The sequence below is a fragment of the Bombina bombina genome, chromosome 6, assembly GCF_027579735.1.
Source record: "Bombina bombina isolate aBomBom1 chromosome 6, aBomBom1.pri, whole genome shotgun sequence".
Classification (NCBI taxonomy): Eukaryota; Metazoa; Chordata; class Amphibia; order Anura; family Bombinatoridae; genus Bombina; species Bombina bombina.
Genome location: NC_069504.1, coordinates 116,108,989 through 116,132,127, shown reverse-complemented (window position 1 = coordinate 116,132,127; position 23,139 = coordinate 116,108,989). Strand labels below are relative to the sequence as shown.

At 40.2% G+C, this 23,139-nt stretch overlaps 1 pseudogene; it reads right to left on the bottom strand.

Annotated features, from left to right (window-relative positions):
* Window positions 1-23,139, bottom strand: part of LOC128662691 (uncharacterized) — a 456,713-nt pseudogene that overhangs the window by 167,668 nt on the left and 265,906 nt on the right.

Here is a 23,139-nt window from a genome sequence, read left to right as displayed (position 1 = left end):
CTATTGGAAACATTTTCTTAAAAATAGGAGGGGGAGAGAACGGTACACCTGGTCTATCCCATTCCTTAGTAATAATTTCTGAAAACCTTTTAGGTATTGGAAAAACATCAGTGTAAACAGGCACTGCATAGTATTTATCCAATCTACACAATTTCTCTGGCACTATAATGGTGTCACAGTCATCCAGAGTAGCTAAAACCTCCCTGAGCAACGCGCGGAGGTGTTCAAGCTTAAATTTAAATGTAGACATATCAGAATCAGAAAAATCACCCACAAAAAGAAGCTCTCCTGCCTCAGCTTCTGCATATTGTGAGGGGATATCAGACATAGCTACTAAAGCGTCAGAGAGCTCTGTATTTTTTCTAGTCCCAGAGCTGTCTCACTTTCCTTGTAACCCTGGTAGTTTGGACAATACCGCTGTAAGGGTATGATCCATAACTGCCGCCATGTCTTGTAAAGTAAACGCCATGGGCGCGCTAGATGTACTTGGCGCCCCTTGAGCGGGAGTCAAAGGTTCTGACACGTGGGGCGAGTTAGTCGGCATAACTTCCCCCTTGTCAATTTCCTCTGGTGATAAATCTTTTAAAGACAGAATATGATCTTTATAACAAAGTAAAATCAGTACATTTGGTACACATTCTAAGAGGGGGTTCCACAATGGCTTCTAAACATAATGAACAAGGAGTTTCCTCTATGTCAGACATGTTTAAACAGACTAGCAATGAGACCAGCAAGCTTGGAAAACACTTTGATAAATGTAAACAAGCAAAAAATAAAAACGGTACTGTGCCTTTAAGAGAATTTTTTTTGTCAGAAATTGAAAGACAGTGATAAAAAGCAGTAAATCTTACGAAATTTTTACAGTGTGTATAATAGACTAACAGAGCATTGCACCCACTTGCAAATGGATGATTAACACCTTAGTTTCAAAACCGGATCAAAAAAACGAAATAAACGTTTTTAAACAGTCACAACAAACTGCCACAGCTCTGCTGTGACCCTACCTGCCCATACAATGACTTTTGAAGGCAAAAACCCTTTGTAGAGGTCCTAAGTGTTCAGGGGACTCCTAGGGAAGCTGGAAGTCTCAAGCTGCAAAAACTACTGCACGATTTAGGCCTGAAATTAGGCCCCTCCCAACCTGTACTCACAGTGAGAGGGCCATAAAAAACTATCCCTAGGCAAAATCTAGCCAGCCTAGCATATTCATTTCTCTAGAAAAATTTAAACTGCACATACCTCATAGCAGGAGACCCTGCACTCCATTCCCCCAGCTGAAGTTACCTCATCTCTTCAGTTATGTGTGAGAACAGCAATGGATCTTAGTTACAACCTGCTAAGATCATCAAAAACCACATGCAGACTCTTCTTCAACTTTCTGCCTGAGGCTAAAACAGTACAACTCCGGTACCATTTGAAAATAATAAACTTTTGATTGAAGATAAACTACATAAATTCACCACATCTCTCTAGCTACTTCCTATCTTGTCGAGAGCTGCAAGAGAATGACTGGTAGGTGGCAGTTAGGGGAGGAGCTATATAGACAGCTCTGCTGTGGGTGATCCTCTTGCAGCTTCCTGATGGGAAGGAGAATATCCCACAAGTAATGGATGATCCGTGGACTGGATACACCTTACAAGAGAAAGTACAACCAGGTAGGCTCAGGATCAGGAATTCACTACTGGAAACTAGGTGGTGATTGGTGTCTACACATATATGCCTATTGTCATTGGCTTAACTGATGTGTTCTGCTTACTTCCAGTAGAACATTATGGCTCCTGAGCCTACTTTAAAAAACAAAACAAAAAAATGATAACAAGAACTAAGTAAATTTAATAATACAACTAAATTTAAAAGTTGTTTAAAAGGGCATGCTCTATTTGAATCAGGATGTTTGTGATATAAATAATGATCTACTGGAAAAAAACTATGGGGAAATAACAGCTTTAACTCAAGCTATTACAAAATATTTGAATATAAATACATTTTACAAAACATTGAACAAAACCAAATGAAGCTCAGAATATGTAATTGCCCACAAATGTTTGGTGTAGTTAGTTAGAAAGAAAAAAAAAACACCAGTGATTTAAACATTCATGAGTTAGAAAAATTAAAATCTTAAAAATAAATAACTGTTGTTATCTATATAGTGCTTTCTGGGACATTTAAATTATAAAAAAGGAAGAAAACAAGAATAATAGAGACAAAAAAAAAAAAAAGAGAGAGAGAGATTGGGTGCACTACCTTCTACTGAATATGTTAAAAGATAATACTTTTTTTGTAACCAAATTTAAAATATTAATATATATATACACACATATATATATATATATATATATATATGTATATATGTATATATATATATATATATATATATATATATATATATATATATATATATATATATATATATATATATATATATATATATATATATATATATATAATTCTGGTTATTAGATCACTAGATCAATAGCGGCCAAGGATAGGCAGGGGGAAAACAAAGTGCAACTAAGAAATTCATACCAAAAACTGTGTGTTTATCTAAGCCACAGCACAGAAAAATAATACTCATTCGAACCCTGCTGGTACATCAGAGACACATTCCTAAAGTATTCCTAGAAGATATACAGGAACCTCGGCATCGGTCTGGGGGATGTGTATGAAACAAGCACACAAACGCGTTTCTGTCCATATACAGACTTTTTTCAATGTGACTAGTACAATTGGCTTTCTGAGGCATAAAATATACTTACAACCAGAGAAATAATGAAAACCCAGATATGTAGAGGTTTCGTTGGGACCTAAAGAGTTTCATGTGCATATGATCGTATGCATTTGCATACAGTTTTGAATCTTTATCCATCGTCTGGCTTGCAGAATACTTTCTGACTTCTCTTGCAGCATCTGGAAAATAGAAGAGCTAATATGATGATATGTTTATGCAGCTTTAAAATAGCAACATTTTATGAAGAAATGAAAGTGACAACACAACTGAAACTGAATCTTTGGAGCTAACTTTTTTTTTATGAGCCAAGAACTTATGTAAAAGCGATTTAAAGTAATATGTGAAGCCATTAATCAAAAGTGACGTTTCTGTTCTATTTGAAATAAAGTACTGTATTCCAAATACTTGTGTCAAATTTTACTTAGTTCAGAGAAAATTGTGCGTTTCCCTAAAAAAGTGGAAGGGTACCAATACTTTTGGCCACATCTGTAAGTCTTCCTTGATGCTTTGCAAAGTGTAACACCACTCATACTCAGGGCCGGCTCAAAAATGAGAGCAAGTGGGTCCAACTGACCCAGGCAGCGCTTGACAAGGGACAGGCACTCAGTGACTGAAACAGGTACGGTCAGACATAGACCATTCCTCTGCTCTGTCTTCGTGGGGGAAGTCATAGGCTCCCAAAAGCATAATCTCATTATACGCAAAGAAACAGAACCAGTCATGGGCTACATTCAAGGTGGGACAAGTGCATCTCTTCTCTAACTTCCTTCCCACTTATTATGCAATTGTGTATAAGCATTGCTTACATGCAGGTAGGTAGGCTTAGTAAGGTCAGCGGCCAGGCTAGTAGGTTGATATGCTAATCAGTACTGTTACTACTGGGGAGTCATTTAATTATTGGACTAAGGCAGCACAATAGCTTGAGCCGGCCCTACTCATACTATATCAGTTGAGAAACATGAATCCTGAGGAGATAAATTATCTGTATCCCCATTCTGCGCAAGTTAGACTGACTTCCATTATTCCTGTTAGCATGCTTGTTGTTTGGAGAATTGGCATTGTTGAGGTGGTTTATATATGAACTGTGTCTGGGGTGAACCTGAAGCAGGTGCCGATGTTTCATAAACCTCCAATGTGTTTTTGGCTGGATAGCCCACAGCCCCACCATAAACTCTGCAAAAGATAGTTTGTTCTAACATCAATAAAATGTATATGATTTAATACAATGATTTAGAACAAAAAGGAGGGGGAGAAACCATATTTCTGCAACCTGAAAGTCTGAAAACGGCATCTTAAAATGGAATTTCTCAAAGAAAATATAATGTGTATAATAGACAGAATATACTTTTACTAGTCCTAAAGCCTGTTCACACGCGCCATTTTTTGCAATACAGCGGTCCCACCCCTTGCACTCTCTCCCTCCCCCTCTCTTTTGCTCTCTCTCTCTCCCCCCCGTCTCTTTTGCTCTCTGTCTCCCCCTCTCTTTTGAGCTCTCTCTCTCCCCCCTCTCTTTTGAGCTCTCTCTCTCCCCCTCTCTTTTGCGCTCTCTCCCTCCCCCTCTCTTTTGCGCTCTCTCCCTCCCCCTCTCTTTTGCGCTCTCTCCCTCCCCCTCTCTTTTGCGCTCTCTCTCTCCCCCTCTCTTTTGCGCTCTCTCCCTCCCCATCTCTTTTGCGCTCTCTCCCGCCCCCTCTCTTTTGTGCTCTCTCTCTCCCCCTCTCTTTTGCGCTCTCTCTCTCCCCCTCTCTTTTGCGCTCTCTCCCTCCCCCTCTCTTTTGTGCTTCCCCCCCCCCCCTCTCCATGTCCCTTTAAGCCTTTGGCTGGGGTGTCTTTGCCTCCTCCAGGTTCTGGATTCCCAAAAGTAATGAATGCAGAAAAGCTTCTTATGCTTTTTTCCCCTTCTATTTAAACATTTCTACTGGTATCTTGTGCACAGGTCTGGTGTGCATGCATAGGTGCTATATGATTTGCTCAGTGCGTATTCCATGGCGCCCCTATCACCGCTATTGTACACACAGAGATCAGAACCGCACATGCAATTGGTTTCATTGCTGGGGAGGAAGCTAAATCAGACTATTTTAAACAGCTCATGCACAATAGAATGCTGGGGCGATAAATAGAACATATTTGGCCTACTTCTAAAAAGCTCTAATGAAAAAAAAAAAAAAACAACTCAGATTATAACTGTCATTCTTAAAGGGATATAAAACACAAAATGTTTCTTTCATAATTCACTTTCTGATTTACTTCTATTATCAAATTTTCTCTTGCTGTCCTTTGTTGAAAAGCAGGGACATAAGCACGGGAGTGTGTACGTGTCTAGAGCACAATTTGGCAGCGGTTTTGCAAGAATGTCCTACAATGTCAAGAGAACTAGATAGCAGCACTATTTCCTGGCATATGGTGCCTCAGACATCTACCTAGATATTTTTTCAACAAAGAATACTATGACAACAACGCAAATTTGATAACAGAAGTAAATTGTATGTTCAGTTGTTAATCAAGTTGCCTTGTAGTCATGTTATAATATTTAGTAAATAGAGACAATGAAATCATCACATGAACAGATAAAATGAATAATACTGATAATACTGGAGACCTCATTTGCAGGTGAAGTTATGTATTAACTGATATTGAGCTGGGCTCAATAGATCTCACGAGATACGGTTCCTAAAATGTTAATTCTGTTTGCCGTTATATCCTTCTTCTTCATATATTTATATGCAAACAATCTTTGTCTGGCTTCAAAGAGTATGTGTGGCTGGTTCCTCAAGTTTCTTGCTAGCTCCTGTCCTAAGATGGAACATAGCAGCATAAGGCGAATTCACATGTGAATAGGGTAGCTCTGATTGCTGCTGCACATGGGTTTAATAACTTACATTTGTGCAGAGCCTCTGGTAAGGAGAAACTTTTTCCAAGACTGCATATAAATTATACATATAAACTGGTTAAATACGCACTCTCTGGGACTTTAGTTATGGATATTATGGGATAGTTATTACTGCATAACAAGAACACAAAAAGGAAATTTATGCTTACCTGATAAATTTATTTCTTTTACGATATGACGAGTCCACGGATTTCATCCTTACTTGTGGGATTAAACCTCCTGCTAGCAGGAAGTGGCAAAGAGCACCACAGCAGAGCTGTATATAGCTCCTCCCTTCCCTCCACCTCCAGTCATTCGATCGAAGTTAGGAAGAGAAAGGAAAAGCCAAAGGTGCAGAGGTGACTGAAGTTTAATAAAAATAAGTACATACCTGTCTTAGAAATGACAGGGTGGGCCGTGTACTCGTCATATCATAAAAGAAATAAATTTATCAGGTAAGCATCAATTTTCTTTTCTTTTACAAGATATGACGAGTCCACGGATTTCATCCTTACTTGTGGGATACAATAACAAAGCTACAGGACACGGATGAAAGGGAGGGACAAGACAGGAACCTAAACGGAAGGCACCACTGCTTGAAGAACCTTTCTACCAAAAAACAGCTTCAGAAGAAGCAAAAGTATCAAATTTGGAAAAAGTGTGAAGAGACGACCAAGTTCAACAGAAGCATCCGTAATTCTTTCAGGAGGCTGCTGTCCAGCAGTCTTATATGCCAGACGGATGATACTGTTTAGCCAAAAAGAAAGAGAGGTAGCCGTAGCTTTCTGGCCTCTACGCTTTCCAGAAAAAACAATGAATAATGAAGATGATTGACGGAATTCCTTAGTCGTCTGCAAATAAAACTTCAGGGCACGGACCACGTCCAAGTTATGCAACAGACACTCCTTCTTAGAAGAAGGATTAGGACATAATGAAGGAACAACAATTTCCTGATTAATATTCTTATTTGAAACAACCTTAGGAAGGAACCCAGGTTTGGTACATAACACCACCTTATCAGAATGGAAGATAAGATAAGGCGAGTCACATTGTAACGCTGAAAGCTCAATAGCAACCAAAAATAAAACTTTCCAAGATAACAACTTAATATCTATGGAATGCATGGGTTCAAACGGAACCCATTGAAGAACATTAAGAACTAAATTCAAACTCCAGGGTGGAGCAATTGGTCTAAACACAGGCTTGATTCTGGTCAGAGCCTGAGAAAGAGACTGAACGTCTGGAACATCTGCCATACGTTTGTGTAATACAATTGACAAAGCAAAGATTTGTCCCTTTAAGGAACTTGCTGATAACCCTTTCTCCAATCCTTCTTGGAGAAAAGATCCTTCTAGGCCCCGCCCCCCGTGGGCGTAACACTAGCCGTAACAGAGACCCGCATGGGTTGCAAACCCAAACATGTCGATATCAATAAAACATGAAGCCATGTGCCCCTCTTACATAAATATGTTGTATTGTAAGGCCCTTCCAATATCAAGCCTCACTGCCTGTCAAAAAAACTATACACCCTTAGGTCAGAAAAACATAATTTATGTAAGAACTTACCTGATAAATTCATTTCTTTCATATTAGCAAGAGTCCATGAGCTAGTGACGTATGGGATATACATTCCTACCAGGAGGGGCAAAGTTTCCCAAACCTCAAAATGCCTATAAATACACCCCTCACCACACCCACAATTCAGTTTAACGAATAGCCAAGAAGTGGGGTGATAAAAAAGTGCGAAATGCATATAAAATAAGGAATTGGAATAATTGTGCTTTATACAAAATCATAACCACCACAAAAAAAGGGCGGGCCTCATGGACTCTTGCTAATATGAAAGAAATGAATTTATCAGGTAAGTTCTTACATAAATTATGTTTTCTTTCATGTAATTAGCAAGAGTCCATGAGCTAGTGACGTATGGGATAATGATTACCCAAGATGTGGATCTTTCCACACAAGAGTCACTAGAGAGGGAGGGATAAAATAAAGACAGCCAATTCCTGCTGAAAATAATCCACACCCAAAATAAAGTTTAACGAAAAACATAAGCAGAAGATTCAAACTGAAACCGCTGCCTGAAGTACTTTTCTACCAAAAACTGCTTCAGAAGAAGAAAATACATCAAAATGGAAGAATTTAGTAAAAGTATGCAAAGAGGACCAAGTTGCTGCTTTGCAAATCTGATCAACCGAAGCTTCATTCCTAAACGCCCAGGAAGTAGAAACTGACCTAGTAGAATGAGCTGTAATTCTCTGAGGCGGAGTTTTACCCGACTCAACATAGGCAAGATGAATTAAAGATTTCAACCAAGATGCCAAAGAAATGGCAGAAGCTTTCTGGCCTTTTCTAGAACCGGAAAAGATAACAAATAGACTAGAAGTCTTTCTGAAAGATTTAGTAGCTTCAACATAATATTTCAAAGCTCTAACAACATCCAAAGAATGCAACGATTTCTCCTTAGAATTCTTAGGATTAGGACATAATGAAGGAACCACAATTTCTCTACTAATGTTGTTGGAATTCACAACTTTAGGTAAAAATTCAAAAGAAGTTCGCAACACCGCCTTATCCTGATGAAAAATCAGAAAAGGAGACTCACAAGAAAGAGCAGATAATTCAGAAACTCTTCTGGCAGAAGAGATGGCCAAAAGGAACAAAACTTTCCAAGAAAGTAATTTAATGTCCAATGAATGCATAGGTTCAAACGGAGGAGCTTGAAGAGCCCCCAGAACCAAATTCAAACTCCAAGGAGGAGAAATTGACTTAATGACAGGTTTTATACGAACCAAAGCTTGTACAAAACAATGAATATCAGGAAGAATAGCAATCTTTCTGTGAAAAAGAACAGAAAGAGCAGAGATTTGTCCTTTCAAGGAACTTGCGGACAAACCTTTATCTAAACCATCCTGAAGAAACTGTAAAATTCTCGGAATTCTAAAAGAATGCCAAGAAAAATGATGAGAAATACACCAAGAAATATAAGTCTTCCAGACTCTATAATATATCTCTCTAGATACAGATTTACGAGCCTGTAACATAGTATTAATCACAGCGTCAGAGAAACCTCTTTGACGAAGAATCAAGCGTTCAATCTCCATACCTTTAAATTTAAAGATTTCAGATCCTGATGGAAAAAAGGACCTTGAGACAGAAGGTCTGGTCTTAACGGAAGAGTCCACGGTTGGCAAGAGGCCATCCAGACAAGATCCGCATACCAAAACCTGTGAGGCCATGCCGGAGCTACCAGCAGAACAAACGAGCATTCCTTCAGAATCTTGGAGATTACTCTTGGAAGAAGAACTAGAGGCGGAAAGATATAGGCAGGATGATACTTCTAAGGAAGTGATAATGCATCCACTGCCTCCGCCTGAGGGTCCCGGGATCTGGACAGATACCTGGGAAGTTTCTTGTTTAGATGGGACGCCATCAAATCTATTTCTGGAAGTTCCCAGATTTGAACAATCTGAAGAAATACCTCTGGGTGAAGAGACCATTCGCCCGGATGCAACGTTTGACGACTGAGATAATCCGCTTCCCAATTGTCTACACCTGGGATATGAACCGCAGAGATTAGACAGGAGCTGGATTCCGCCCAAACCAAAATTCGAGATACTTCTTTCATAGCCAGAGGACTGTGAGTGCCTCCTTGATGATTGATGTATGCCACAGTTGTGACATTGTCTGTCTGAAAACAAATGAACGATTCTCTATTCAGAAGAGGCCAAAACTGAAGAGCTCTGAGTTCCAAAATATTGATCGGTAATCTCACCTCCTGAGATTCCCAAACTCCTTGTGCCGTCAGAGATCCCCACACAGCTCCCCAACCTGTGAGACTTGCATCTGTTGAAATTACAGTCCAGGTCGGAAGCACAAAAGAAGCCCCCTGAATTAAACGATGGTGATCTGTCCACCACGTTAGAGAGTGTCGAACAATCGGTTTTAAAGATATTAATTGAGATATCTTTGTGTAATCCTTGCACCATTGATTCAGCATACAAAGCTGAACAGGTCGCATGTGAAAACGAGCAAAGGGGATCGCGTCCGATGCAGCAGTCATAAGACCTAGAATTTCCATGCATAAGGCTACCGAAGGGAATGATTGTGACTGAAGGTTTCGACAAGCTGCCATCAGTTTTAGACGCCTCTTGTCTGTTAAAGACAGAGTCATGGACACTGAATCTATTTGGAAACCCAGAAAGGTTACCCTTGTCTGAGGAATCAATGAACTTTTTGGTAAATTGATCCTCCAACCATGATCTTGAAGAAACAACACAAGTCGATTCGTATGAAATTCTGCTAAATGTAAAGACTGAGCAAGTACCAAGATATCGTCCAAATAAGGAAATACCACAATACCCTGTTCTCTGATTACAGACAGAAGGGCACCGAGAACCTTTGTAAAAATTCTTGGAGCTGTAGCAAGGCCAAACGGCAGAGCCACAAACTGGTAATGCTTGTCCAGAAAAGAGAATCTCAGGAACCGATAATGATCCGGATGAATCGGAATATGCAGATATGCATCCTGTAAATCTATTGTGGACATATAATTCCCTTGCTGAACAAAAGGCAAGATAGTCCTTACAGTTACCATCTTGAACGTTGGTATCCTTACATAACGATTCAATATTTTTAGATCCAGAACTGGTCTGAAGGAATTCTCCTTCTTTGGTACAATGAAGAGATTTGAATAAAACCCCATCCCCTGTTCCTGAACTGGAACTGGCATAATTACTCCAGTCAACTCTAGATCTGAAACACAATTCAGAAATGCTTGAGCTTTTACTGGATTTACTGGGACACGGGAAAGAAAAAATCTCTTTGCAGGAGGTCTCATCTTGAAACCAATTCTGTACCCTTCTGAAACAATGTTCTGAATCCAAAGATTGTGAACAGAATTGATCCAAATTTCTTTGAAAAAACGTAACCTGCCCCCTACCAGCTGAGCTGGAATGAGGGCCGCACCTTCATGTGGACTTAGAAGCAGGCTTTGCCTTTCTGGCTGGCTTGGATTTATTCCAGATTGGAGATGGTTTCCAAACTGAAACTGCTCCTGAGGATGAAGGATCAGGTTTTTGTTCTTTGTTGAAACGAAAGGAACGAAAATGATTATTAGCTCTGTTTTTACCCTTAGATTTTTTATCCTGTGGTAAAAAAGTTCCTTTCCCACCAGTAACAGTTGAAATAATAGAATCCAACTGAGAACCAAATAATTTGTTACCCTGGAAAGAAATGGAAAGTAGAGTTGATTTAGAAGCCATATCAGCATTCCAAGTCTTAAGCCATAAAGCTCTTCTAGCTAAAATAGCTAGAGACATAAACCTGACATCAACTCTGATAATATCAAAGATGGCATCACAGATAAAATTATTAGCATGCTGAAGAAGAAGAATAATATCATGAGAATCATGATGTGTTACTTGTTGCGCTAAGGTTTCCAACCAAAAAGTTGAAGCTGCAGCAACATCAGCCAAAGATATAGCAGGTCTAAGAAGATTACCTGAACACAGATAAGCTTTTCTTAGAAAGGATTCAATTTTCCTATCTAAAGGATCCTTAAACGAAGTACCATCTGACGTAGGAATAGTAGTACGTTTAGTAAGGGTAGAAATAGCCCCATCAACTTTAGGGATTTTGTCCCAAAATTCTAATCTGTCAGACGGCACAGGATATAATTGCTTAAAACGTTTAGAAGGAGTAAATGAATTACCCAATTTATCCCATTCTTTGGAAATTACTGCAGAAATAGCATTAGGAACAGGAAAAACTTCTGGAATAACCACAGGAGATTTAAATACCTTATCCAAACGTTTAGAATTAGTATCAAGAGGACCAGAATCCTCTATTTCTAAAGCAATTAGAACTTCTTTAAGTAAAGAACGAATAAATTCCATTTTAAATAAATATGAAGATTTATCAGCATCAACCTCTGAGACAGAATCCTCTGAACCAGAAGAGTCATCAGAATCAGAATGATGATGTTCATTTAAAAATTCATCTATAGGGAGAGAAGTTTTAAAAGATTTTTTACGTTTACTAGAAGGAGAAATAACAGACATAGCCTTCTTTATGGATTCAGAAACAAAATCTCTTATGTTATCAGGAACATTCTGCACCTTAGATGTTGAAGGAACTGCAACAGGCAATGGTACTTTACTAAAGGAAATATTATCTGCATTAACAAGTTTGTCATGACAATCAATACAAACAACAGCTGGAGGAATAGCTACCAAAAGTTTACAGCAGATACACTTAGCTTTGGTAGATCCAGCACTAGACAGCGATTTTCCTGTAGTATCTTCTGACTCAGATGCAACGTGAGACATCTTGCAATATGTAAGAGAAAAAACAACAACATATAAAGCAAAATTGATCAAATTCCTTAAATGACAGTTTCAGGAATGGGAAAAAATGCCAAAGAACAAGCTTCTAGCAACCAGAAGTAATGAAAAATGAGACTTAAATAATGTGGAGACAAAAGCGACGCCCATATTTTTTAGCGCCAAATAAGACGCCCACATTATTTGGCGCCTAAATGCTTTTTGGCGCCAAAAATGACGCCACATCCGGAACGCCGACATTTTTGGCGCAAAATAACGTCAAAAAATGACGCAACTTCCGGCGACACGTATGACGCCGGAAACGGAAAAGAATTTTTGCGCCAAAAAAGTCCGCGCCAAGAATGACGCAATAAAATGAAGCATTTTCAGCCCCCGCGAGCCTAACAGCCCACAGGGAAAATAGTCAAATTTTTGAAGGTAAGAAAAAATGATTAAATCAAATGCATTATCCCAAATATGAAACTGACTGTCTGAAAAATAAGGAAAGTTGAACATTCTGAGTCAAGGCAAATAAATGTTTGAATACATATATTTAGAACTTTATAAACAAAGTGCCCAACCATAGCTTAGAGTGTCACAGAAAATAAGATTTACTTACCCCAGGACACTCATCTACATGTTTGTAGAAAGCCAAACCAGTACTAAAACGAGAATCAGCAGAGGTAATGGTATATATAAGAGTATATCGTCGATCTGAAAAGGGAGGTAAGAGATGAATCTCTACGACCGATAACAGAGAACCTATGAAATAGACCCCGTAGAAGTAGATCACTGCATTCAAATAGGCAATACTCTCCTCACATCCCTCTGACATTCACTGCACGCTGAGAGGAAAACCGGGCTCCAACTTGCTGCGGAGCGCATATCAACGTAGAATCTAGCACAAACTTACTTCACCACCTCCATCGGAGGCAAAGTTTGTAAAACTGAATTGTGGGTGTGGTGAGGGGTGTATTTATAGGCATTTTGAGGTTTGGGAAACTTTGCCCCTCCTGGTAGGAATGTATATCCCATACGTCACTAGCTCATGGACTCTTGCTAATTACATGAAAGAAAAATGTATGACTTTTTAGCCAGCAACCGCATCTCCCAGCGTTCAGCCCATACCAAACAATTTATCATAAATGATATTAGACACATTTAGCAGTTAGTATAAAGGGAAGTCCAGGTACACCATTACTATACATGTAGTGCATACTGATTTACCCTCCCTAGATAGGGAATAATGTCAGCCTGATCTGATGCATCAAGTCTCCCCAGAAACAAATGACTGAACATACCTCAATGCTGCTTGTAGCATGACACGGTTCTCCACACTGAAGATCATGGATCTTAGATAACAGTTGCTAAGATCATCAACATCAGGGCAGAAAATAAGATGTCTCCACTCCTCTTGGGAAGTTATAGCTTGACGATTTCTCCCTGAGAAAAATAGTACTCTCTGGCACCATTTTAAAATAAAAAAACTTCTTGATTGAAGAATCTAAAACTAACATCTCACTTTACCTCTTCCTATCACTAACACAGGCAAAGAGAATGAGTGGGGGGGGGGGGAGCTATATATACAGCTCTGCTGTGGTGCTCTTTGCCACTTCCTGCTAGCAGAAGGTTTAATCCCACAAGTAAGGATGAAATCCATGGACTCGTCATATCTTGTAAAAGAAACAATTAATGGACAATAACAACACAGTGGGTTATATTCTAATAATTTAGAAAAGCTAAATGATTTAGATACAAATTACCCATAAACTTTAATTGTGAATTCTGTAGGAAACTTGTTAGATAAACTTTTCTAAAGGATCAGAATATACCCAGTGCCCATGAGGATTATACATTGCCTAAACAATACAGGAGTCAAAGAATTATCTAACAAAGTGTTAAATGCTGTAGTGTAAATGTTGTAGACCATGGCCGGACATAAAAGCTGGAAAGCTACTGAGTGGGAAACTATTGAGCATAAATGCTTTTTTTAGAGGGAAATTTTAGTGATTGAATTCTTGTTCTATTAAAGGTTAGTATCTGTTTTCTTTTTATAATATAGAAGGCAGGTGTCTATACTGGAATGTCTGACATAGCTTTTATAGACCCTCAAGGAAGAACATATAGTGATCTGAAATGTCACCACAGAAAATGCATCAGGTCTGCAGAAAGAACAGGACACATGCAGGAACTTTTAGAGCTTTAACTTTGCAGCACTGATCTACATCAGGCTGTTCTCTTCAAACAGTGCTGTGCTCTGGCTTCACTGTGTAAGTTTTCCTTAACACAGCGCATCCACAGCAAAGTGCTGTTTGAAGTGAACAGTAAAATATGCAGTAGAGCTGCAAAGCAGCAGCCCATTGATTGTTGACTCACTCTCAGATTGTTTTCAATCCCACCCCCTAGCCTTTCCAAGTCTGCTGTTTTTTTCTGAATATAAGCCCTTCTTATGAACAATGTACCTTTTTTATTATTACATTTCTATGTTAGACCAAAAGAAAAGTAAACAAATGTATTCAAGAGACTTTTTACAATTTATTTTTTTGTCTGCAGCTAATTTGCAATCCAATTTTCAACTGCTGAAATATATTATAAAAAAAACTGTAAAAATTGAATTTCTTCTCCACTTAATCAACACATTGCATTTGAACTGGTGCTTTTGAACTTAGTGCCTAATTTAAAATTGATTTTTATTTTAAAACTAGTTGATAAGCCTGCCCAGAGGGCAGTCTATGTGTTGAAAATACAAACCCCCAACCTACAAAAAATAAAAAATAGAAATACAGAAAAAAATAAACAAAGCTATCAAAAATAATAAAATTAAACCTAAACTAATACCCCTATAAAAATTACCCCTCCAAATAAAAACACCCCCTAATCTAATACTAAACTACCAATAGCATTGCCCTAACAGCTCTTTTACATTAAAAATAGACAAAGTCCCCCCTAACAGTAAAACCCCCCATCCACCAAACCCCACAACATAAACATAAAAAACTAACACTAATAAACCTAATCTACCCATTGCCCTGAAACGGGAATTTGTATGGACATTGCCCTTAAAGGGACACTGAACCCAATTTTTTTCTTTTGTGATTCAGATAGAGCATGCAATTTTAAGCAACTTTGTAATTTACTCCTATTATCAATTGTCTTTGTTCTCTTGCTATCTTTATTTAAAAAGAAGGCATCTAAGCTTTTTTTTTAATTTCAGAACTCTGGACAGCACTTTTATTGGTGGATGAATGTATCCACCAATCAGCAAGAACAACCCAGGTTGTTCACAAAAATGGGCCGGCATCTAAACTTACATTCTTGCATTTCAAATAAAGATATCAAGAGAATGAAGAAAATTTGATAATAGGAGTAAATTAGAAAGTTGCTTAAAATTGCATGCTCTATCTGAATCATGAAAGAAAACATTTGGGTTCAGTGTCCCTTTAAAAGGGCATTCAGCTCTTTTGAGATTTGCCCCAAAAAACTCTAATCTAAAAAAAAAAAAAACCTAACACCAAAGCCCCAAATAGGTACTTACGCTTTCAGAAGTCCTGCGGAGAAGGTCTTCTTCCAGGCAGGTCCATCATCTTCATCCACAGCGAAGGCGGCGTGGAGGTCCGGAGCGGTCTTCCCAGATGTGGCGATCCTCGGCGGTGGTAATCTATGGCGGCGGCGGTCCTCGGCAACATGGAGGCAACTCTTCATCCGATGACCAGGGTATACTGAATATTGAATGCAAGGTACCGCAATCAATGTGGGGTACCTCACATTCCTATTGGCTGAATTTTTCAAAACAGCCAATAAGATTAGAGCTACTAAAATACTATTGGCTGTTCAAATCAGCCAATAAGATTTTAGTAGCTCTCATTCTATTGGCTGCTGAGTTTTTCAAAACAGCCAATAGAATGAGAGCTACTGAAATCCTATTGGCTGTTCAAATCAGCCAATAAGATTTCAGTAGCTCTCATCCTAAAAATATGGGGTACCTTGAATTCTTTCTTCAGTGTGCGGCGGACGATCGCATGAAGAGGAACCTCCAAGCCTTCACCGAGGACCGCCGCTGAGGACTACCACTGCCGCCAATGACTGTCGCCGAGGAGTGCCACTTCTGGGAAGACTGCTCTGGACCTCCGCTCAGTGCCAACCTTTGCTGTGGATGAAGATGATGGACCCGCCTGGAAGAAGACCTTTTCCGCTGGACTTCTGAAACCGTGAGTACCTATTTGGAGCTTTAGTGTTATTTTATTTATTTTATTTATTTTTTTTGGGGGGGGGGTTCTTTTTTTAGATTAGGGTAAATCTCAAAAGAGCTGAATGTCCTTTTAAGGGAAGTAAAAAAGAGCTGAATGCCCTTTTCAGGGCAATGGGTAGATTAGGTTTATTAGTGTTAGTTTTTTTTTATTTGGGGGGGTTTTTACTGTTGGGGGGACTTTATTTTTAATGTAAAAGAGCTGGTTTCTTTAGGGCAATGCCCTACAAAAAAGCCATTTTAAGTGCTATTGGTAGTTTAGCATTAGATTAGTGTGTATTTTTATTTTCATAGGGATTAGGTTTATTTTTTTTATTTTGGATAGTGTTATTATTTTTTGTAATGTTAGCGTCTTTTTATTTTCTGTAATTAGATTAATGTATTTTTTATTGTAATATAGTAATTTATTTTTATTGTAATTAAGGGGTTAATTTAGGGGCTGTTAGGTTAGGGGGCTTACTCATTAAATTATTTTTTTGCGTTGTGGGGGTTGGCGGTGTAGGAGTTAAAAGGACACTGAACCCAAATTTCTCCTACATTGGTGTGTCCGGTCCACGGCTTCATCCTTACTTGTGGGAATATTCTCTTCCCTAACAGGAAATGGCAAAGAGTGCACAGCAAAAGCTGCCCATATAGCCCCCCCTCTGGCTCCGCCCCCCAGTCATTCTCTTTGCCGCTCTGAACAAGTAGCATCTCCACGGGGATGGTAAAGAGTATGTGGTGTTAGTTGTAGTTTATTATTTCTTCTATCAAGAGTTTGTTATTTTAAAATAGTGCCGGTTTGTACTATTTACTCTACAACAGAAAGTGATGAAGAGTTCTGTTTAAGGAGGAGTATGATTTTAGCAGCAGTAACTAAAATCCATTGCTGTTCCCACGCAGGACTGTTGAAACCAGAGAACTTCAGTTGGGGGGAACAGTTTGCAGACTTTTCTGCTCCAGGTATGACTAGTCTCTTTTCTAACAAGACATAGTAATGCTAGAAGACTGTCATTTTCCCGTATGGGATCGGTAAGCCATTTTCTTAGACTCATAACAGAATGAAGGCTTATAAATGGGCTATATACTGGGTGACACTATTGTGGGCTAAATCGATTGATTTATATAATATTTATATGATTTTTGGAGTGTTTTGAGACTTGGAAACACTTTTGGGAACGTTTTTATTACGCCTGGCAGTTTGTTAGACACCTAATCTAGTCAGGAAGGCCCCTTCACTCTGGTATGCAGAGGGAGGAGGCCTCATTTTCGCGCCTTAATTGCGCAGTTACTTCTGGAAGCAGTGCATGCAGCTTCATGTGAGAGGGTCCTGTGGCCATAAAATCGATTGCTAGAAGGCTTATTTCTGTGGTGAATAACCCCCAAGGAAGGTAAAGCCGCAGCAAAAGGCTGTGGCAGGGACTGTAGTGGGTTTAAACTGGTAAATTAAACAATTAGCTTCGGTTTGCTCATTTAAGGGGTTAAAGACTTGAAATTTGGTGTGCAATACTTTCAAAGCATTAAGACACTAGGGTGCAAATTTCATAAGGATCGGATATTTCCTTCATAGTTTTTCAAACATTCAGAAATAAAGTGTACTCTTTTTATTATTTAAAGAGACAGTAACGGCTTTGTTTAAAAACGTTTTTTTTGCATTAATAGCCTGCCTAAGTCTGTCTAACATGTCTGTACCTTCAGATAGAATATGTTCTGTGTGTATGGAGGCCAAGGTGGTTCCCCCTTTAAATGTATGTGAAAATTGTGCCAGGGCGTCCAAACAAAGTAAGGACAGTACTGTCACATTTAATAAGGTTGCCCAAGATGATTCTTCAAATAAAGGTAGTGGGGATAGTTCATCATCCTCTCCTTCTGTGTCAACACCAGTTATGCCCGCGCAGGCGACACCTAGTACATCTAGCGCGCCAATGCTTGTTACTATGCAACAATTAACTGCAGTAATGGATAATTCTATAGCAAATCTTTTATCCAAACTGCCAACACTTCCCAGAAAGCGTGATTGCTCAGTTTTAAATACAGAGGATGAGCAAGTGGGCGCTGATGATAATTTATCTGTTATACCCTCACACCAGTCAGAATTGGCAGTGAGGGAGGGTCTGTCTGAGGGAGAAATTTCTGATTCAGGAAAAGTTTCTCAGCAGGCAGAACCTGATATCGTGACGTTTAAATTTAAGTTAGAACATCTCCGCGCCCTGCTTAAGGAGGTGCTAACTACTCTTGACGATTGCGACTCTTTGGTCATTCCAGAGAAATTGTGCAAAATGGACAAATCCCTTGAGGTCCCTGTGCACGCTGATGCCTTTCCGATACCCAAGAGGGTGGCGGACATAGTGAACAAGGAGTTGGAGAAGCCAGGTATACCTTTTGTCCCACCTCCTATATTTAAGAAAATGTTCCCCATTGTAGACCCCAGAAGGGACGCATGGCAAACAGTCCCTAAGGTTGAGGGGGCAGTTTCTGGCCAAGCGCACGACTATTCCCATTGAGGACAGTTGTGCTTTCAAAGATCCTATGGATAAAAAATTGGAAGGATTGCTTAAAAAGATATTTGTTCAGCAAGGTTTCCTTCTCCAGCCAATTTCATGCATTATTCCTGTCACTACGGCGGCGTCTTTTTGGTTCGAGGAACTAGAAAATTCGCTCAATAAGGAGACTCCATATGAGGAAGTCATGGACAGAATTCACGCATTAAAGTTGGCTAATTCCTTTATTTTAGATGCCGCTTTGCAGTTGGCAAAATTAGCGGCGAAAAATTCAGGTTTTGCAATTGTGGCGCGCAGAGCGCTTTGGCTAAAATCTTGGTCGGCGGATGTGTCGTCCAAGACAAAACTGCTTAATATTCCTTTCAAAGGTAAGACCCTTTTTGGGCCAGAATTGAAGGAGATTATTTCAGACATCACTGAGGGGAAGGGCCATGCCCTCCCGCAGGATAGGCCTTTCAAGGCTAAGAACAAATCTAATTTTCGTTCCTTTCGCAATTTCAGGAACGGACCGTCTAATAACTCCGCAGCCTCTAGACAAGGGGGTAACTATTCCCAGCCTAAGCCAGCATGGAAACCAATGCAGGGCTGGAACAAGGGTAAACAGGCCAAGAAGCCTGCTGCTGCTACCAAGACAGCATGAAGGGGTAGCCCCCGATCCGGGACCGGATCTAGTAGGGGGCAGACTTTCTCTCTTTGCTCAGGCTTGGGCAAGAGATGTTCAGGATCCCTGGGCACTAGAAATAGTCTCTCAGGGTTATCTTCTAGAATTCAAGGAACTTCCTCCAAGGGGAAGGTTCCACATGTCTCGCTTATCTTCAGACCAGATAAAGAGACAGGCATTCTTACATTGCGTAAGAGACCTATTAAAGATGGGAGTGATACACCCAGTTCCGTCAGCGGAACAAGGTCTGGGGTTTTACTCAAACCTGTTTGTAGTTCCCAAAAAAAGAGGGAACTTACAGGCCTATTCTGGATTTAAAAATTCTAAACAAATTCCTCAGAGTTCCATCATTCAAAATGGAAACCATTCGAACGATTTTACCAACAATCCAGGAGGGTCAATACATGACTACCGTGGACTTAAAGGATGCGTACCTACATATTCCTATCCACAAAGATCATCACCAGTTCCTAAGGTTCGCCTTTCTGGACAAACATTACCAGTTTGTGGCTCTTCCGTTAGGTTTAGCCACTGCTCCCAGAATTTTCACAAAGGTGCTAGGATCCCTGCTAGCGGTTCTAAGACCGAGGGGCATTGCGGTGGCACCTTACTTAGACGACATCCTAATTCAAGCGTCGTCCCTTTCCAGATCAAGGGCTCATACAGACATTGTATTAGCTTTTCTCAGGTCTCACGGGTGGAAGGTGAACGAAGAAAAGAGTTCCCTGTCCCCGTCTACAAGGGTTCCCTTTCTGGGAACAATAATAGATTCTGTAGAAATGAAGATCTTTCTGACAGAGGTCAGAAAATTAAAGCTTCTAAACGCTTGTCAAGTTCTTCAATCTATCCTTCAGCCTTCCATAGCTCAGTGCATGGAAGTAATAGGGCTAATGGTTGCAGCAATGGACGTGGTTCCTTTTGCTCGGAATTCATCTAAGACCTTTGCAACTGTGCATGCTCAGACAGTGGAATGGGGATTATGCAGACTTGTCTCCCCAGATTCAAGTATACAAGGTAACCAGAGACTCGCTCCGCTGGTGGTTGATTCAGGATCACCTGTCTCAGGGAATGAGTTTCCGCAGACCAGAGTGGGTCATTGTCACGACCGACGCCAGTCTCTTAGGCTGGGGTGCGGTCTGGGACTCCCTGAAAGCTCAGGGGTTATGGTCTCGGGAAGAGTCTCTTCTCCCGATAAACATTCTGGAACTGAGAGCGATATTCAATGAGCTCCTGGCCTGGCCTCACCTAGCGAAGGCCAGGTTCATAAGATTTCAGTCGGACAACATGACGACTGTAGCGTATATCAATCATCAGGGGGGAACAAAGAGTTCCTTGGCGATGACAGAGGTATCCAAGATCATCAAATGGGCGGAGGATCACTCTTGCCACCTATCTGCAATCCACATCCCAGGAGTAGACAACTGGGAGGCGGATTATTTGAGTCGTCAGACTTTCCATCCGGGGGAGTGGGAACTCCACCCGGAGGTTTTTGCCCAATTAACTCAACTATGGTGCATTCCGGATATGGATCTGATGGCGTCTCGTCAGAACTTCAAAGTTCCTCGATACGGGTCCAGATCCAGGGACCCTAGGGCGACACTAGTGGATGCATTGGTGGCGCCTTGGTCGTTCAATCTAGCTTATGTGTTTCCACCGTTCCCTCTCCTTCCCAGGCTGGTAGCCAGGATCAAACAGGAGAAGGCCTCGGTGATCCTAATAGCTCCTGCGTGGCCACGCAGGACTTGGTATGCAGACCTGGTGAATATGTCATCGGCTCCACCAAGCTACCTTTGAGACAGGATCTTCTAGTACAAGGTCCATTCGAACATCCAAATTTAGTCTCTCTGCAACTGACTGCTTGGAAATTGAACGCTTGATTCTATCTAAGCGTGGGTTTTCAGATTCAGTTATAGATACTCTGGTTCAAGCCAGAAAGCCTGTGACTAGGAAGATTTACCATAAGATATGGCACAAATATATCTGTTGGTGTGATTCCAAGGGTTTTTCTTGGAGTACAATCAAAATTCCTAGGATTCTTTCCTTTCTCCAAGAGGGTTTGGAGAAAGGTCTTTCAGCTAGTTCTCTAAAGGGACAGATTTCTGCTCTGTCTGTCTTGTTGCACAAACATCTGGCAGCCGTGCCAGATGTACAAGCATTTGTACAGGCGTTAGTCAGAATCAAGCCTGTTTACAGACCTATGACTCCTCCATGGAGTCTAAACTTAGTTCTTTCAGTTCTTCAAGGGGTTCCGTTTGAACCTTTGCATTCCATAGATATCAAGTTACTATCTTGGAAAGTTCTGTTTTTAGTTGCTATTTCTTCTGCCAGAAGAGTTTCTGAGTTATCTGCTTGGCAGTGTACTTCTCCCTATCTGGTATTTCATGCAGATAAGGTAGTTTTACGTACCAAACCTGGTTTTCTTCCAAAAGTAGTTTCCAACAGGAATATTAACCAGGAAATAGTTGTTCCTTCCCTATGTCCGAATCCAGTTTCAAAGAAGGAACGTTTGTTACACAACCTAGATGTGGTCCGTGCTTTAAAATTCTATTTAGAAGCAACAAAGGATTTCAGACAAACATCATCTTTGTTTGTCGTTTATTCTGGTAAGAGGAGAGGACAGAAAGCTACTGCTACCTCTCTGTCTTTTTGGCTAAAAAGCATCATCCGATTGGCTTATGAGACTGCCGGAAGGCAGCCTCCTGAACGAATTACAGCTCACTCTACTAGAGCTGTGGCTTCCACATGGGCCTTCAAGAACGAGGCTTCTGTTGATCAGATCTGTAAGGCAGCGACTTGGTCTTCTCTGCATACTTTTGCCAAATTTTACAAATTTGATACTTATGCTTCTTCGGGGGCTGTTTTTGGGAGAAAGGTTTTGCAAGCCGTGGTGCCTTCCGTTTAGGTAACCTGACTTGCTCCCTCCCTTCATCCGTGTCCTAAAGCTTTGGTATTGGTTCCCACAAGTAAGGATGAAGCCGTGGACCGGACACACCAATGTAGGAGAAAACAGAATTTATGTGTACCTGATAAATTTCTTTCTCCTACGGTGTGTCCGGTCCACGGCCCGCCCTGGCTTTTAGTCAGGTTTAAAAAAAATTATTTCTGTACACTACAGTCACCACGGCACCCTATAGTTTCTCCTTTTTCTCCTAACTGTCGGTCGAATGACTGGGGGGCGGAGCCAGAGGGGGGGCTATATGGGCATCTTTTGCTGTGCTCTCTTTGCCATTTCCTGTTAGGGAAGAGAATATTCCCACAAGTAAGGATGAAGCCGTGGACCGGACACACCGTAGGAGAAAGAAATGTATCAGGTAAACATAAATTCTGTTTTTTCTTTTAAATTTCAGCCAATAGTACAATACTTATTGCGTGCGTTTTTTTTTTTTTTTTTGAATACTTATTGTGGGCGGGTTTTTTTTAATACTTAAGGTGGGCGTTTTATTTTTTTTAATGCTCTGTTTGCCTTCGCTGTATCCTTTTGGCTGCGCTTGCCCAAGATTCCTTTGAGGATGCGTGTGCAACTGCCGATGGTGACAGACATTACAAACGCAATTATAGTATAGATAACCTTCAGAAAAGTTTTCACTAAATAAATCTCATCGCAGAAAGTGAAAAAAAGTTCTGCCTCCGGGCTATAGACATTATTTTATTCTGTGCAGAAACTTCTAGATTAGATTTGCTTTAATATATGTTATTTTTTCTGTACAAAGATATCTACTATAGCAAGATATGCACATTATGTTATTCCTAACTGTATGTGGTAGCCATAAAAGATTGTATGTAATCTCTCTGGTGTGATCTATAAGTGTACTTATACTGGGTGGTTTCAGTG